Genomic DNA, 18,509 nt, shown 5'->3' with positions numbered 1-18,509 from the left:
GATTTTATTAACTGAGACAGGAACTGCCTCCCACTGTGGGTAGCACAGTGGGTAGTCCCAGGACTGGGACTCTGGACTATATAAAAAATATATTTCAAAAAATGCGCTAAGTACTAGCAAGCATTCCTTCATCATTCTGTTTCCTGATGTGTGTGTTGTGTGACACTACTTCTGTGGAGGCAAACATCTATTCAGACCAGATAGGGAACCCATGACAGACCGAAGACACCATCCAAGTCCAACTTGGTGAGCCAATGAATTCTATTGAGGTTACTTACACGAGTGTGGGTGAGAGGCTGCTTAGAGGAGCAGAAGTGACTCAAAGACATGAGCATTCCTGAAGGCCCCACCCCCAGCCCCCAAGCATAGCTGACGGCCTTGCGCTTCATATGTGCTTAGGGACCACATCTGAGAGTCGGTCTCTGATGCTTCCCGAAGCAACGGAGTTGTTCCTCCCTCCGTTTAAGGGAGTTAAACTTCACTGTGGAATAAAAAGGTTTCACCTCCCTTCACAAAAGGATTCTCAGCCTGTGGGTAACAACTCCTTTGGGAGTCAAATGACCCGTTCATAGGAGAAGCATATCAGATATTTGCATTATGACTTATGACTAACAAAATCACAGTTACGAACTAGTAACAAAAATCAGTTTATATTCAGGGTCAGCACAACCTGAGGAAATGCATTAAAGAGTTGCAGCATTAGGAAGGCTGAAAACTCGAGTTTTAGAATGTCTTAAGGAAGTTCCATGCCCCAAGAGGAAACGTATCAATGGGGAAGAATTCACTCCACAGCAGCTTGTGGTGTGACAAGCTGCTTCAAGCCCCTGATTCCGTTGTTTTTCTACTATGATAAACTGTCCTTCGAACTGTGGCCAACAAACCAGCTCTTCATGAAGCTGCTTTTGTTAGAATATTTGTATCAAGAGGAAAAGAGACTACCACAGCCCGGAACACTGGTAATATGAAAAGAGTCAGAACGTTACCTTCCTTTCCTGCTGCCTCTCAATGCTACTATAAGGAGCCTCCAGGATGAGTTTGAATTTTCCATTCCGCAAACCCAAGCTCCATCTCATCTTGGTTATCTTGGTCAGCCTTGGTGCTAGGGATCCACCCTTCAGCCTTGGTCTTAGAAATCCACACTCTCATGGCGTGGCCCCTGCCTTGTGAAAGTCTGAGAGGTGACTCAGAACCTTATTGGCAGAGATTTGAGGTACTATGTGTTTGAAGGAGAAAGAGGTGAGTATGGGTTTCAGGTCCCCTCCCACCTATGGAAGCGTTTGCATTGGGAGGAGACTCAGGAGCAGAGTCATGCTGAACCCGGCCTCTTGAAGTCAAAACTGAGAACCTTTGGCTCAGTCACAATTGGGTTTACAATTGTCAACACTTCTGGCTTCCAGCAGTGTAAGTAGACTACAGTAACAGGCTTCTGTTACCGTCCAGCGAGAAGACTCTGGGAGCACTTAGGCTAAAAAGAACATATACCTCAAGACCAGAATATCCTATAAAGTATAGCATCAATTAGAAACCCTAATTCCTTATTAAGGGGCTGTTTTTAACTTTCAAAGGAGCATGTATCCATTTGAGTTTTTAATTTATTTGTTTGCATTGTATGTTGACACTGTGTACTGCTTAAATTAGGTTAAATGCATCTGTCTCCCTGAATATTTGTCTTTTCTTTATAGTGAGAGCATTTAAAATCTTTCCCTCCACCGTTTTAAAATATATAAAATATTCATGTCCTTCTTAGTGCCCCTACTGTGTGTGAAGTATTGTATAAAACAGAAAATGATGTATTAATCTCAGCTCTATTCTTCAAATCAGAACACTTGGTAACCAGTAGTAGGCCTGAAACTAGCATTTCAGAGGCTTGGCTAAAGAAAAAGAAATTTTATATCCTCTACTGTTGTCTGCTTTATACGTTTCATAACCAAGCAAGTTGTATTTAGATTTACATATTTGTAGATTCACAAGATGTCTTTGAACTCAAATTGTGCTCTTATTACCACCATCAGACACAGAATTCTACATTATTTTTTGATGAATTCTCATTAGTAATGAGGCACTAAACATGCTAGTGAATACAACACAGAGGAGAATATTAATAGGGTTATTTTTAGCTGCCACCTACATACAACATCAAGACAACATCTAGAGCGGGAGCAAAAGAATGGCTCCTTTCGTTTAATAAACCATAATGTTCCTGAAAAAGTCTTCTCTTTCTTCCCCAAATTGGGGCATCTAATTATACAAAGTGATTGCTGTGGCAACAGATTATATGAGTCCGAAGGGTAGAAAAAAAGGAAAGAGGGAAAGAACACAGAAAGGATAGAAAGTAGGAGTGAAGGAAAAGAAGGGTGAGTTCAGCGAATCCACAGAATATCAAACCTAAAAAGAAATACATATTTTCCTATTTTTCCTGTAAAGTTAGAAAACTAGTAAAGAGACGATAAACTGAAAATCCAAAAATCATCATCAACAACAACAAAAATCTTTAAAGATTTAAACTATCAATATGTAAATGTCTAAGTTGAAGTCAGTGTGTGTAAATGAAGCCAAGAATCACAGCAGGAACTTCCATGGCTTAAAATGAGAAAATAAAGAGACACACTTGGACAGTTATGTGATAAGCTCTACAGGAAAGACTCAGTGGAACACAAGCCATATTGTTTTATGAAAGAAGAGGACATCCCGAGATTAGCCATACTGCTTTGTACACATACCATGTATTGCTGCTGTGTTACTAGTTTATATATAATGGAGCCTAAACTATCTAAGAATGCAAATGACTGAAAGATCTGTAACTACCTTTATACACGACGTACTGAACCCTAAAAGTAAGATAATACCCTAAAATACAAGATGTCAGTTTTCACGTGCTGGGTTTGCAAAGATCTAGCTTTGCAACAAAAATGCCCTGTGGTAGGGCAACAGAATAAGGCTCCCTTCAACATGATTGACTGATAACTTAGAGAAATTTCTTTGGTAAGCCATTTAGACTGTGTATGAACATGAAATTGAAGTGCACAAATCTTTTGAACCAGTTTTTTTAAAAATATTTTAATTAAAAAAAGTGTGTGTGTGTGTGTGTGTGTGTGTGTGTGTGTGTGTGTGTGTGTGTGTGTGCCACCAGTATGGTTGTGTCCCTGGAAGTCAGAATAGTATGTCAAATACCTGGAGAGGGAGTTACAGAGTGAGCCGGGTCTAGGTCTTGGGAATGAAACTTGTAGAAGAACAAGTACTCTTAACCTCTGGACCGTCTCTCCAGGTCCCACCATCGTCTTACAGTTCCCAAGGCTGAAGCTATCCTGTAGCCTTGCCTGCCTTTGTGCCTGAGGTACAGGTGAGGCTGTCTGTCCAAGAGGCTTGAAAACAAAGATGCCAACTAAGGGTTTGTGAAGAGAGAAGAGAGGGCAGGACAAATATACTCACGAATGTCATGGACTGGATATCTCACTATGCAGAAGGACAGGAATAAACATTCCTATATGAGCTCAAATGGAATATGCCTTCAAAAGATCATTATGCAAAGGAGAGAAAGTAAAAGAAAAAAATCATACTAATGCAAGTTGGTGCCAGTTCATTCAGCCATTATTCCTCAACCAGATAAAACTCTTGATGAAATTACACTTCATTACACTTCATTGCAGATGAAAATGTTGAGTTTGGGTTTTGCTTGGTTTTGTGGACAAGGAAGAAAGCACGCCCTGGAGCATTTATGCGGTGAGAATTGGTAAGAGCACAGGAGGAAGGACTCAGGAAGGGCTTGGCTTTGGTTGGGAAGTCGGGGAAGGGGAGAAATGAGCACAATTAAGTATTAATTATGTAATTAATTAAGTCTTTCACAGATGTGATGTAAAGGGAGACAGGTTATGAGGTGACAGAGCTACAGTTGGGAGTTCGAGCATCTCCCTTCAGCCCCTCCGGCATGGGTGAGGAAAAGGCTATGGTTTTCTGTAATGGTCAGTTTCCTGAAGTTTTGTCTTGTTAGGTTGTTCTCTCTTGTACTTGGTTCAAGAGAGCCGGCTTTCTCTGTGTGTTTTATGGTTTGGTTACCGTGCTGAGTTGTGCCTGCTGGTGGCCAATTCGTCTATCACACATTCTGGGTCTTTGGAACAAAATACTCCGGGAACTCAACCTCAAGTTCTTCTGATGCACAAGCCCTCAGATCTTCTGCCTCCTTCCACAAACTTGTGTTGTAGATTGCCCACGTTGTGTCTAGTCCACTCCTCAGGAATGGAAGTTGCAAGGGGATAGACTTATGTGTGTCTATGCACACACATGTCTGTGTGTGTGTTTACGAAAGCACAAATCGTTCACTCAAATGAATGGCACCATGCTACATTTCTACAGAAAGAATTCATGAAAGTAACAGAATAGGCAAACAAATGAGCAAAATGCAAAACTCCTTCCCTTTGTGGAGCACTAGCATTGGAAGCGGGATATGATTAATCAGAAGTAGTCACAGCATTTCTACTGTTAACTAAGACCTATGTAAAATACATTTGAAATTGTTTTCTAATAATGGGAACGATAGGCTAGTCTACATTTCAAACCATAGATTTACCAGGAAAAGTGAGAAATAATTTTCTCCTGTAACCTACATTTATTATAGTTCTATCCCTTCTTGCTTACGCCTTTCTCAAGAAAGGACCCGAAGGACACAAAACTAAGTAGGCCACATTGGTTCGGAGCCGGCTCTGGGAAGCTCCACAGGAACAGACCTCTAGGGAGTACAGCTAATCCTTTGGTTTTGCTGTTGTCTCCCAACCCCCACCCCTCGTGTGGTGCATATAATTTAATGTTTTATCTTGTGAGGTTTCACAGGGGACAGGAGACAGAAGTGGGTAGAGAGGAAGACAGGGAGAGGTAATGTGAGAATCTGATTGACAGGTGGCCCTGTCAAGTTAGTTTTCTTGATCACAAAGCTGGTTTAGTGACACTTGGGGAGAATTAGACACTGTTGGAAAAGCCACCCTGTGCTAGACTGAAGAAGAAATGATCGTAGCCTAAGAGACCACCTACTGCCAAGGAAGACCTTACAAGGGTATTTTTTTAAATACTTGGCTTTGTTGCTAACATTATAAAATCGGGAACAAAGAACAAAGACTTTCAGTTTGAGGCTTTTCTTAAAGAAGCAAGATCCAGCACACAGGCGCTGAAACCCTCACAGTCGAGACACTGCTGCCCCCTGCAGGTGGGAATTACGATCTCCTTTTTGCGAGTCCCTTCTCCCACTGCAAGGTTTCAATTTTGTGCATTATGAAGTATATGGGTATTTGAATTCATTTATATACTAATTATCCTCATCCTGCAGTGTATGGCGTGCTAGCGTGCGTCTGATCATGGAGAAAGGAGCACAGTCTTAGATTAGTGATTCTCAATGTGATTTTTCCACCCCATGTTGAGAACTACACTTCAAACCACTTCTCCGGCAATTAAACCATAGTCTATGCCTACAGTAAGGTCTCTCACAGGGTTTTCTTGTGCTATAAATGCTAAGTGCCATGTGCATGAGTGCTGCGATAATAAATACTTAGGATGCAGGGGTGGGCCTGATTATTTCTGTAATCATTAAGAATTTTAAAGATTGCCGTGAACTTGTATAAGAGAAGGACAAGCATTGTGCACGACAGGGGAAGCAAAAGCATATGTGTGGATGTCCGCAATTCCTGCAGAGTGCAAAGTGGGGTACTACAGGCAGTGCTGCTTCTCCTTCAGCCTCTATGCTAAGGGTCAGTGAGAGACTCACAGAAATAGGCAACACATTTCATTTGAAACTCTTCTCTTTTGTCGTCTGATCGTGGTCGTTGTCTTCGTCCTCCTCCTCCTCCCCCTCCTTCAGAGGGCAACAAAGACCTTGAGGAATGAGGTGATCTGCTCAAGGTCACACAGCCACTTGGTGAAGGAGCTGGGGTCAGATCTTCCCCCCACCCCCACCCAGTGTTTTCTGACACATGTGAAGCCATGTGAGTTATTTCGGTCATGGACAAGAAGAAATTCTGAGCCTCTTGGGAGTTTTAGATGTAATTCTTCTTCGTTTCCATTTCTCTTTTTCAGTCACTTACACCTCACATTCTTCCTCAATAAAATGCAAACCAAGAAAGTGTGATGGAAGAGGTGTGTGTGTGTGTGTGTGTGTGTGTGTGTGTGTGTGTGAGAGAGAGAGAGAGAGAGAGAGAGAGAGAGAGAGAGAGAACAGTTTAGGAACAGATCGAGAATACTGAATGAGCTGAGCTACTTTCCAGGCTGTGATTGTAGCTGACTGCCTGCAAACAGTGATCCACTCAACTTCCAAATTCTCTGTGACCGCCATTCTCTACAAGGAGAAGAAACTACAAAATGAATTTTCGGCCGACTAAAGTGAGCACAGGGAATGGCATAATGAGCTATCAGGCATGTCTCAAGTTCAACCGTTATAAAAATTAGAATCAGAATTTGAAAATACTAGTCAGTTTCGTGGTACCTTAAAACAAACTGACAGACAGACTGCCCTGGCTTTCATACCACAAGAGTGAGACAAACTTTGCATCATGGTATTTAGGACTGCCAGAGTAGTTTGGTGTTAAGAACGCTTGATGTGGATTTGAATCCGGGTTTTCAGCATTTACCAGCTAAGGGATCCAGACAATTGAATTCTTTTCTAAATATCCACCAGCACATGTATAAATGAAGAAAAGTTGCTTTTTACTGTTTTCTTTGGATTGTTAAGTGAATTACTACCTTTATTTGAGTGTACCCTAAAGCAAATTCTAAGACAAGATTTGAGTTCAAATTGGTTACTTGACAAATGACCCTAGGAAACAGTGAGGCAGGGAAGGGAGAAACCATCAACAAAAATGGCTGTTTAAAGGCCACCATTGCTTCATTCAAAGGGCTAAGACTCACCCAAGAGTCTGGAACTTCAGACTCCTCATTTGTTGGTGCTGTTCTGAGAGCGGCAACATCCTAAAACTTCTGCCAAGACCTGACCACAGGTTTAGCACGCGTTAGAAGGCAGAGAAATAATTCCTACGTAAAGCCCTGGGGCTTCAGGTAGAAAGCTCTGAGTGAACGGAGGAAGTGACTTTCAAAGCCACCAACGACTCCTGAAAGAAGGATAAGGACTGAGGACTGGCTAACGAGGACATTTGTGCTAGTGAGATGACATGTTTACTAGAGCAGTCTCTAGAACAGTAGTAACCAGCGAACAAAGGCGCCGCTCTTTAAACACAAAGCACTGAGCATGAAGAAAACAAAAGGAGATTGCACACAAGTAGAGGAAGCACTGTTGCTGAGCTGAGAGGAACCGATCCCCCCACTCCCACTTTCCTCTACTGTTGTCCCTTCCCTTCCTACCTCCATTTTCCCCCTGCAGACTTTTCCACCTCCACACCTCTCCCCTTTCTCTCATCAATCTCGTCTCCCTCCTATCTTCCTCTCAACTCCTAAATCCCAAACCTAGAGTAGTGTTTGTTACGTTCCTCACTTTCTCATCCTACAAAGCCATTGTCCAACTTCCCTCTCCTCAATAAACCTTTCTTATTCAGAAATCCAAAGAGATCCCTACTGTCAACTTTCTCATGTGTCCGAAGGTGGGGGGTGGTGGTCAGGTAGCGTCTCTGTAGATGTCTTGAAATGAAACCACTTAGATCAAACATGGTGGCACCTGTCTGTAATAACAGCACTTGGAAGCAAAACGCTGCAAGTTCCAGACAAGCTCCGGCTACATTGTAAGATACTCTCTCAAACCAACAGCAGCAACAACCTAAATCTTACAGCCTGCATTACCAATATGCAGTTATGGCATTATAAATGTGAATTTATAATCCATCTTGCTAATTGCATCAGTATGTTGGACATTTGCATTCTTGAGAAGCTTATGGATGAATTGTAGGTACACTGATGTCTACCAGTCCTCTGATAACGCAACAGGTTTCCTAAAACAGAGAGACTTCTTTGGAATTCTGGTGGCTGTCATCCATCCTAACATGCACTTGGTGCTCCATAAGTAACATTTTAATCAAGAAAAATGTGCTTTGAATGTTTCCACCATTTCACCCCAATTTTTACCAAGTTGCTAATAAAGGTGCATTCTGCATATCCATGGGAGTGTATGTGTTAAATCTTATTGGTGATCGGCCAGTTCCTAGCTAAGTAGCTATTAAAGTTGACCAGTTGTTCTACTTTTTCACCCTTGGCTGCCTTCAAACCTCTTCCAAAAAAGTCTTATAAGTTTAGTCATTGGAGCTGGGGAAACTAAATCTCAAAATTGGGTGTCAGAATGGCCAGGGAGAGTGTTCTATAAAAACAAAGGTAGTCTTCGAGGAAAACCAAGGATGTTTTGTTTTGTTTTGCTTGTGTATTTTTGTGGCACCGTGGACCAGACTGGGCACCTGGCACACCATCTGGAAGGACTCTACGCTGAGCCACACCCCTAGACAAAAGTGCAGCCTTTGTAACATTGTGCCTCCTGACAGAAGCATTTCCATATCATACAATTGACCTGGAGAAAGGCATTGCACAAGTGGATGCCACCCCTTATGATTATTCCCACTTGACCAGACCCTTAGCAGGACCCTCCACAAACAGCTCTTGAAATTAGCTATATTTAGCTTCATCAACTTTCATTTAGTATAAATAAACAAATAAATAAATAAAGCATAGTATTTATTACATCTAAGTAAAGCCCACAGTGTAACCACCATCCTCTTCTATTACTACCAGTACAATGGCAACACACATGGCCTTCGTGTACTGTCAGCCACCACCATGCATGCATACCTATGGGCTCTATTCTTATCTTCTGCGTCTTAGCAGAATCCGTGAGGACAATGGACAGACCTACAGGATGAAGACCAGCATACACCTTCCACTCCTACAGAAGCTGTCCAGGAGTATCAGGGCCTCTGCCTCTGAAGCATCTTCAGAAAAGGGTATGAGAAAGCTTGTGACAGTCCATACGCTGAGCTGCTCTAGTCTGTGTGGTTCTTTATCTCTCCTCTACACTCTTGAATATGTCTGAGAAAATTCATTAAAAGAGCCAGAATGTTGTCTGTCCCGGGCTGAATGGACAGCATGACAGATTTCTCCAGACTATAGCTGAGAATGAAGCTCTTTTCTGATTAACCCCGGGTAAGCTACTTGCTTTCAAAAGTCTAAATTTTGCTTAAAAAGTAGAGTCAGATTCAATGCAATCCCCATCAAAATACCAACCCAATTCCTCATAGTGTTAGACAGAACAATTTGCAAATTCATCTGGAATAACAAAAAACCCAGGATAGCTAAAACTATCCTCAACAATAAAAGGACTTCAGGGGGAATCACTATCCCTGAACTCAAGCAGTATTACAGAGCAATAGTGATAAAAACTGCATGGTATTGGTACAGAGACAGACAGATAGACCAATGGAATAGAATTGAAGACCCAGAAATGAACCCACACACCTATGGGCACTTGATTTTTGACAAAGGAACCAAAACCATCAAATGGAAAAAAGATAGCATTTTCAGCAAATGGTGCTGGTTCAACTGGAGGTCAACATGCAGAAGAATTCAGATCGATCCATGCTTATCACCCTGTACAAAGCTTAAGTCCAAGTGGATCAAGGACCTCCACATCAAACCAGATACACTCAAACTAATAGAAGAAAAACTAGGGAAGCATCTGGAACACATGGGCACTGGAAAAAATTTCCTGAACAAAACACCAATGGCTTATGCTCTAAGATCAAGAATCGACAAATGGGATCTCATAAAACTGCAAAGCTTCTGTAAGGCAAAGGACACTGTGGTTAGGACAAAACGGCAACCAACAGATTGGGAAAAGATCTTTACCAATCCTACAACAGATAGAGGCTTTATATCCAAAATATACAAAGAACTCAAGAAGTTAGACTGCAGGGAGACAAATAACCCTATTAAAAAATGGGGTTCAGAGCTAAACAAAGAATTCACAGCTGAGGAATGCCGAATGGCTGAGAAACACCTAAAGAAATGTTCAACATCTTTAGTCATAAGGGAAATACAAATCAAAACAACCCTGAGATTTCACCTGACATCAGTGAGAATGGCTAAGATCAAAAACTCAGGTGACAGCAAATGTTGGTGAGGATGCGGAGAAAGGGGAACACTCCTCCATTGTTGGTGGGATTGCAGACTGGTACAACCACTCTGGAAATCAGTCTGGAGGTTCCTCAGAAAATTGGACATTGAACTGCCTGAGGACCCAGCTATACCTCTCTTGGGCATATACCCAAAAGATGCCCCAACATATAACAAAGACACGTGCTCTACTATGTTCATAGCAGCCTTATTTATAATAGCCAGAAGCTGGAAAGAATCCAGATGCCCTTCAACAGAGGAATGGATACAGAAAATGTGGTACATCTACACAGTGGAATATTATTCAGTTATCAAAAACAATGCCTTTATGAAATTCATAGACAAAAGGTTGGAACTGGAAAATATCATCCTGAGTGAGGTAACCCAATCACAGAGAAACACACATGGTATGCACTCATTGTTAAGTGGCTATTAGCCCAAATGCTTGAATTACCCTAGATGCATAGAACACATGAAACTCAACAAGGATGATCAAAATGTGAATGCTTCACTCCTTCTTTAAAAGGGGAACAAGAATACCCTTGGCAGGGAATAGAGAGGCAAAGATTAAAACAGACACAGAAGGAACACCCATTCAGAGCCTGCCCCACATGTGGCCCATACATATACAGGCACCCAATTAGACAAGATGGATGAAGCAAAGAAGTGCAGGCGGACAGGAACCGGATGTAGATCTCTCCTGAGAGACACACCCAGAATACAGCAAATACAGAGGCGAATGCTAGCAGCAATCCACTGAACTGAGAACGGGACCCCCGTTGAAGGAATCAGAGAGAGGACTGGAAGAGCTTGAAGGGGCTCGAGACCCCTTATGTACAACAATGCCAAGCAACCAGAGCTTCCAGGGACTAAGCCACTACCTAAAGACTATACATGGACTGACCCTGGGCTCCAACCTCATAGGTAGCAATGAATATCCTAGTAAGATCACCAGTGGAAGGGGAAGCCCTGGTCCTGCCAAGACTGAACCCCCAGTGAACGTGATTGTTGGGGGGAGGGTGATAATGGGGGGAGGATGGGGAGGGGAACACCCATAGAGAAGGGGAGGGTGGAGGGTTAGGGGGATGTTGGCCCAGAAACCAGGAAAGGGAATAACAATTGAAATGTAAATAATAAATACTCAAATTAATAAAGAAAAAAAAAGTAGAGTCCAGGGTTTGCTCAGTGGTGTAGCCCACTTGCTGCTGCTGCAGAGGCCTTGCTTCAACTTCCAGCACCTACATGGCAATTGAGAAGCACCCATTACTCCAATCTCAGGGAGTCCAATGCCTCTTGTGACCTTCTCAGGCACCGACATGCACATGGTACACAAACATACATACATTCCGAACATCATGCACAGCAAATAAATTTTTAATTTTTTTTAAAAAGAGAAAAGTGAAGTTGAAATACCCAGAAATTGAGAGATCTTCTGCCTAAGTTAATGATAATTTTTGACCTTCAAGGGGAGTCTAAGAAAATCTTTCATGTATTGTGGCTCTGTGTGTAAGATATTTTGTTTTTATCACTGTGCTTCATTACTAATGAGGTAGATCTCCGGGAGACTGGAGCAACTCTCTTTTACAGAGGAGCTGTAATAAGGAAAGTAAATCATATTAGTGACTTATCTGGATTGCATATTAATTTTTTGCTAGAATTCTAGATATTTTAAATGCTTACATGTCAAGCTTATTAGAGTACTACAGAAGTGTTTTGTAATACAATTCAATTATAATATAATATAATATAATATATAGTGAAATATTATTTCCTATGAACTCTTGTAATGAAGGATTTCTAAAATATCTATGTTTGAATCTCTGTGCATCACCATGGCACCTCCATGGAAGGCACTTTGTGGGTGTGTGTAATCTCCTTCCACCAGGTGTGTCCTGGAGATTGGACTCCAGTTATAAAGCTTTGCAGCATGGGCCTCTACTCCCAGAGCTATATTCCCAGGCCTAATGAATGTGTTCAATTAAATCCAAACAACTTAACTTTGACTTTTTCAGGAAACATTACTGTACAGCCATGAGTATTCATAATTGTTTGCATATTATATACATATAGGTTTTATTTAAATTGCTCTAATTTCTGTAGCTATAATTTGACCAATTTAGGTTTTGTTTAATATTTTAAAATCTTTTTTAAAAAAATCTCTTCCATTAATCATGGTACTTTGCAAGTATTTTCAATTGTGGAAAGATCGTGTGTGTTCTGACTTATATTTTGAGTTCAATAGGGAATATGGCCTGAAAAGGAACCATGGTTTGAGAAGTGTAATGATACTTGATTCTACGGGGGTTTTCATGGTCAGATTCTCGTTGAGGAAACTAAGCCAAACTTAGGGGGCAGGGAGGCGGGGTGACGTGGAGTGGTGGGGGTACATAACTGAATTTCTTCAATTAAACCACTAGATGGCACTATCCTCGTTTCTTTTGTAAATCCACTAGCTAAATGGCTCCTAAGGAAACATTTGTGTTTTAAATGCTGCCAGATGACGATAATTTGGTTCTGTCTAAGGAAGTAGAGAGGTTTCACGCACTGAGAAGAGTGTTTGTTGTGTTCGGGTTGTGGCACATTTACATCCTTTCTGATTGACAGAGACAGAGAAGCCACTTGGGGTCACTGATAAGAAGCAAGACTTCTCTTCAGGCCGTGAAGCTTCTACTATACAAAGCCTGCAAGGAGACGTCTCCCACCAAAACACAGATGGCCAGCGCTCTCAAATCTGCCTTCATTTCTTTACTGCCTAATTTCACCATCTGGTTCCATGTTTTGGAATAGAAAGCTTCATTGAGCCCTGGCGCGGTGCTACACACCTGTAATTTCAGCTCTCGGAACGAGGTAGCATGATTCCGAGTTCAAAGCCAGGCTAAGAGGTTACGCAGGCAGCAAGACTAACAGAGGACAGGTGTGTTGGAGGGTCTGTTATAGTAGAGGATTTTGCACGTTAGACCTTTTCTACTCTACAAACAATGCTGAAGGCAGGAATGCTCACTTTTTCTAGCGCAGACCATAGCACTCATTTTCTCGAATTTAAACTTAAACATTTGATGGCCTGTCTGGCTTGCCTTTTACATTAAAAGTATTTAAGTGTGAAAATAAAAGTATCAAACATTTTATTGTTATATTACTTTTGTTAATGTGTATGATGTTTTACCTGCATGCATATCTGTTCATACCTGTTGCCCTGAGAGGACAGAAAAAAAGAATCAAATCCCATTGAACTAGAGTTATAGACAGTTGCGTGCTCATATGTATACCGGGGATTGAACCCATGTCCTCTGGGAGAGTAGCTAGCCTCGCCAGCCCTAAATTATAATACTTTTAAAAGTGAAAATAATGCTCTCATCTTTATTCTCATGCAAATATGAAGTGAACACAAGTGGAAGACATTTTCACTTCATTAATTAGAATCTGCTTAAAGGAAACTTTCAAATGTCCACATGGCTGGAGAGATGGCTCAGTGGTTAGGAGCACTGTCTGCTCTTCCTAGAGGTCCTGAGTTCAATTCCCAGCAACCACATGGTGGCTCACAACCATCTGTAATGGGACCTGATGCCCTCTTCTGGCATGTGTAAGACAGCAACTGTACTCATATATAAAGTAAAATAAATCCTTTTTCTTTAAAGCATGTATACATACAAACACAACCAAGAGCGCCCGAAAACTCTGCCGACAGACGCCCAACTGTTTAAATATCCTACAAAGCAGTGCAAATGTGATTTCTTTTCGATTTTTGAAAGTGTATCTCTAACAGATAAAATTAACTGATTTATCACTTGATGTATAACATCTACATATTTCTACTGAAATGCAAAATAGCTGCCCGTTCCTTCAAGCCAATGAGGCCAGTACTAAGCAATAGTCTTGTCAAAGCAGAAACTCCCAGAGGACCTGCTAAACTCAAGAGCCGCTCTTCACAACTTCCAAGTGGAAGACAGGCTGCCTAACAATGTTGTTTACAAAGGACAACCATGCAGCTGAGATGAACAGCCTCTTTGGAGAGAGCCTTATTCCATTAGCTGCCATGCTAGGACAAACCACAGGGAGGCGCTGTTTGCACTAGATTTTCTACATAATGATGCGTATCAAGTTTGGTAACCATGCAGACAGTAGATTGCCTTAAGTGGCAGTAGCTGCTGTAGAACGTACACAAAGAAATTCAAAGAAAATAAGAAAGAACTCATCTCCCACTTGGCTCGCAATTTAAGTGTGACGTGGCATCCATCATTCAACAGTCTCAAAGTATGGGGAGCCCAAGGTTACAATGTTTGCCTAGCAGCTATTAAGACTGTATTGGGGTTGGGATTTAGCTCAGTGGTAGACTGCTTGCCTGGGGTTCGGTCCCCAGCTCCGAAAAAAAAAGAAAAAGAAAGACTGTATTTTATCCCCATTTTGAGGTCACATAATTGAATGCAGTGGTCATGAAGATACCCGGAAGCAATAAAAGATTTCTGAACACACAACAACCAAAAAGTAATTCAAAGTCAAATGCATAATGAATCCAAGGTGTTTCTGCAGCACGGCCTGGACTCTGAACACAGAACATCCAGACTGCACAGCGCCTGCCAGCACACCGTGCAGCCAAGCTGCCTGAAACTTCTCAGCTCAGGTTCCAGACTAGAGTAATGATGCTGTGAGGAGACAGAAGCTGTCAGGTTGCATGAGGCCGTAGAGACCTGGAAGCAGCTCTTTTCAGGAGTGTTCTGGATGGAGACCAGGAATGCCAGACCTTGCTGGGTTCCATCTTTTGTAAATTGAGTTTTAAATAATTTTTTAACTTTCTGAGATTACATCATATCCTTTCTTCCTTCTCTTTCCTCCCACTCTTTCAATGATCCTGGTCTCAATCACCACTAATTTCTCCGCTCTAGCTAACCACCATCTCGGTAAAGCAAAGATTTCATTTCAATGTTACAGGTGACTCTTCAGACCCAGCTGATCTGAACCACAGAATCTTTAAAATAGCAAAGTGGTTCCCATAGTCAAAACTAATTTTCTACCTTCCCTCAGGAACTTCTGAAACTAGACCTCAATCCTCGGCCTCTCTCCCAGCATTCTCTTCTTCCAAGCTCCCACAGAACATCTTACTTACCAAGCTTTGAATACTCCGTAGCTTTTCTCACCTAAAGTTCCAAAGTCCTTCCAAGATCCCCGCAACACCACATGGTCAGGTCTATCATAGCAATACCTCACTATCCTAGCACCAATTTCCTGATGCTCTGATAAACGCCATAACCAAAAGGACTTCTGGAGGAAAGAGTTTATTTGCCTTCTGCTTCCTTATCATCGTCCATTGTCAAAGGAAGTTGGGATAGAAATTCAAACAACGAAGGAACCTGGAGGCAGGAGCGGATGCAGAGGCCATGGAGAAATGCTGCTCGCTGGCTTGCGTCCCTGTGGTTTGCTCAGCCTGTTTTCTTTTAGAACCCAGGATCACCAGCCCGCAATGGGCTGGACTCTCCCATCAATCACTACCTAAGAAAATTCTCTGCCAGCCTCTCTTCACCAATCTTACAGGAGCATTTTCTCAGTTGTGCTTCCTTCCTCTCAGATGAACTAGCCAACTCAGCTGCCAATAAAAATATTTAAAGTTCTTTTTGTATTTATACAAAATTATCCCTTAATTTCCCTCAGATGTCTTTTTGCTCTAGTTAAGACTTCCATATAAAGGGTTGGGGATCTAGCTCAGTGGTAGAGCGCTTGCCTAGCAAGTGCAAGGCCCTGGGTTCGGTCCCCAGCTCTGAAAAAAAAAGACTTCGATATAAGACTATATCAACTGGGTATGGAAAGAATAAATATTCTTTCCTTGTTCCTGATTTAGTAGAAATGCTTTGAGTTTCTTTCTATTTAGGAGGATGGGGGGGGTGATTTTGTTGTAAATCCCATCCATTATTATGTTTAGCTATGTCTCTTGCATCCTTAGTTTCTCCGAGACTTTTACCACAAAGAGGTGTTGGATTTTGTCAAAGTCCTTTCTGAATGTTCTGAGACAACCATGTGGCTTTTGTCTTTCCTTCCGTTTGGGCAGTTATTACACTGATTAGTTTATATATATTGACTCATCCATGCCTCTCTGGGATGAAGGCAACCTGATCAGAGAGAATAATATTTATGATGTATTTTTAGATTTAGTTTTCTAGTATTTTATTGAGAATTTCTGCAGTTATAGAAGGGTTATTGGTTTATAATTTTCATTTTTGTTTCTTTGTATGGTTTTGGCACCATGGTAATAATGTGTTTATTTTAAAAAGAAAAAAGAAAAAGAAAATGTTCCCTCAGTTTGTATTTTGTAGAATAATTTGAAGAGTCTTTGAAAATCTGGTAGAATTCTGTGCCAAAACCAACTATCCCTGCTTTGTTTTCTTTTGTTTTGTTAAGATGGGAAAGTTTCAGTTACCACTTCTACTTCAGTAGGAGATATGGGTCTGTTGCAATCACTCATCTGATCTTGATTTAACTTTGGTATTGGTAGATAATATATATTGAGAAACTTATTCAGGGCTGGAAAGATGTCTCAGGGGTTAAGAGCATTCAGTATTCTTCCAGAGTACTTGGGTTCAATTTCTAGCACCCACGTAGCAACTTAAAACTGGCTATAACTCTAGTTCCAGAGGATCTGACATCCTCATATAGTCAAATGTGTAAGCAAGACACCAATGCACATAAAATAAAAATAAATTTTTAAAAATAAAATTCATCCATTTGCTTTAGGTTTTCCAGTTTAGGGGAAATTTAGATTTTAAAAGTATGTCCCTCATGATTCTCTAAATTTCTTTGGTAACTGATGTATGTTCTCCCCCTTTATTCCTAATTTTTATTAACCTTTTCTCTCAGTGATTTGGTCAACTTTGCTAAAGTTTTATGAATTTTGTTGATTTTCTCAAAGAACCAACCTTAAGTTTGATTATTTCATCCCATCTACACTTTTTAGGCATTTATTTTGTTTTGCACGTTCGTTTGTTTCATATTTTCAGGTATGTCACTGAGTTACTCATATGAGATCTCTCCAGTTTTTTTAATGTAGGCACTTAACGCTGTGAATTTGCCTCTTAGCACTGCCCACAGTGTCCTGTGGGTTTAGATATGCTGTGTGTCATTTTCGTTTCATTCTAAAAAGGTTTCAATTTTCTTATGGTTTCCACCCTTGGTCTCTAATTCATTCAGCAATGTATTGATTGGTTTTCATGAGTTCATAGGCTTTCTGTATTCATACTGTTGTTATCAAACTTTAAGCCACATTGGTGCAGGTCCTTCACTTTTCTTATGTGCCGAGATTTGTTTTGTATCTATTAAGGACTAGGTAAAATATTAAGACCTAGATGGGATGTTAAGGCATGGGTAACTCTTACCTGACTGACCAGCTACTTTCTGCTGTTACTAATATTTTAAGGAAATGTTCTCATGTGTTGTCTCTGCTGCTAGGAAGCTTTCTCATGTCCAAGTTTGTCTTAGTTAGGGTCTTATTGCTGTGAACAGACATCATAACCAATGTAAGTTTTATAAGGGACAACATCTAATTGGGGCTGGCTTACAGGTTCAGTCCATTATCATCAAGGCAGGAACATGGCAGCATCCAGGCAGGCATGGTGCAGGAGGAGCTGAGTTCTACATCTTCACCTGAAGGAAGCCAGGAATAGACTGAACATCCCCAGGCAGCTAGGAGGAGGGTCTCCAAGCCCACCCCCACAGTGACACACTTTCTCCAACAAGGCCACACCTTCTAATAGTGCCACTCCATGGGCCAAACATATGCAAACCATCACAAAGTTGATTGCCCTCTGCTGAACCTTGCTGATGCATGTGGAAACTTTTGTTCTTAAGAAAAGAACTTCTTGGGCTGAAGAGATGGCTCAGTGTTTAAGAGCACTGACTGCTCTTCCAGAGGTCCTGAGTTCAATTCCCAGCAACCACATGGTGACTTACAACCACCTGTAATGAGATGCTCTCTTCTGAAGTGTCTGAAGAGAACTACAGTGTACTAACATATAAATAAAATAAATAAATCTTAAAAAAAAAGAGAAAAGAAAGAAAAGAAAAGAAAGTCTTGGCCTTTGCTATTTGGCTGATGGGTGGTAACACCATTGAGATCAGTTCCTATTTTTATCCTGAGAATGTAAACTTGATTTTCCATTGTGCTCCCAGGGAATTTTCCACCTGGTGTACTTGGTATATATATACTGTGAACCTCAGTAAAGCTTTGGCATTCTTAGAGCACAAATGACCTAAGTCTCTGTATTTTGTTAAATCCCCCAGGCCTATGCCCAGTTCTCAGTACCTTGGTGGCACAGGCGCCATCAAGTGGAGGCTCTCTTGAGTACTAACACTAAAATAAAGGAACAAATGTCAGAGATAGAAAGAACATTCGGAGTGGCACAGGATGATGCCCTTTGTAAGTCTTTACAAACCTCTGATTCAGATCA

The sequence above is a fragment of the Rattus norvegicus genome, chromosome 2, assembly GCF_036323735.1.
Source record: "Rattus norvegicus strain BN/NHsdMcwi chromosome 2, GRCr8, whole genome shotgun sequence".
Classification (NCBI taxonomy): Eukaryota; Metazoa; Chordata; class Mammalia; order Rodentia; family Muridae; genus Rattus; species Rattus norvegicus.
Note: the sequence above shows the minus strand (reverse complement) of the source record.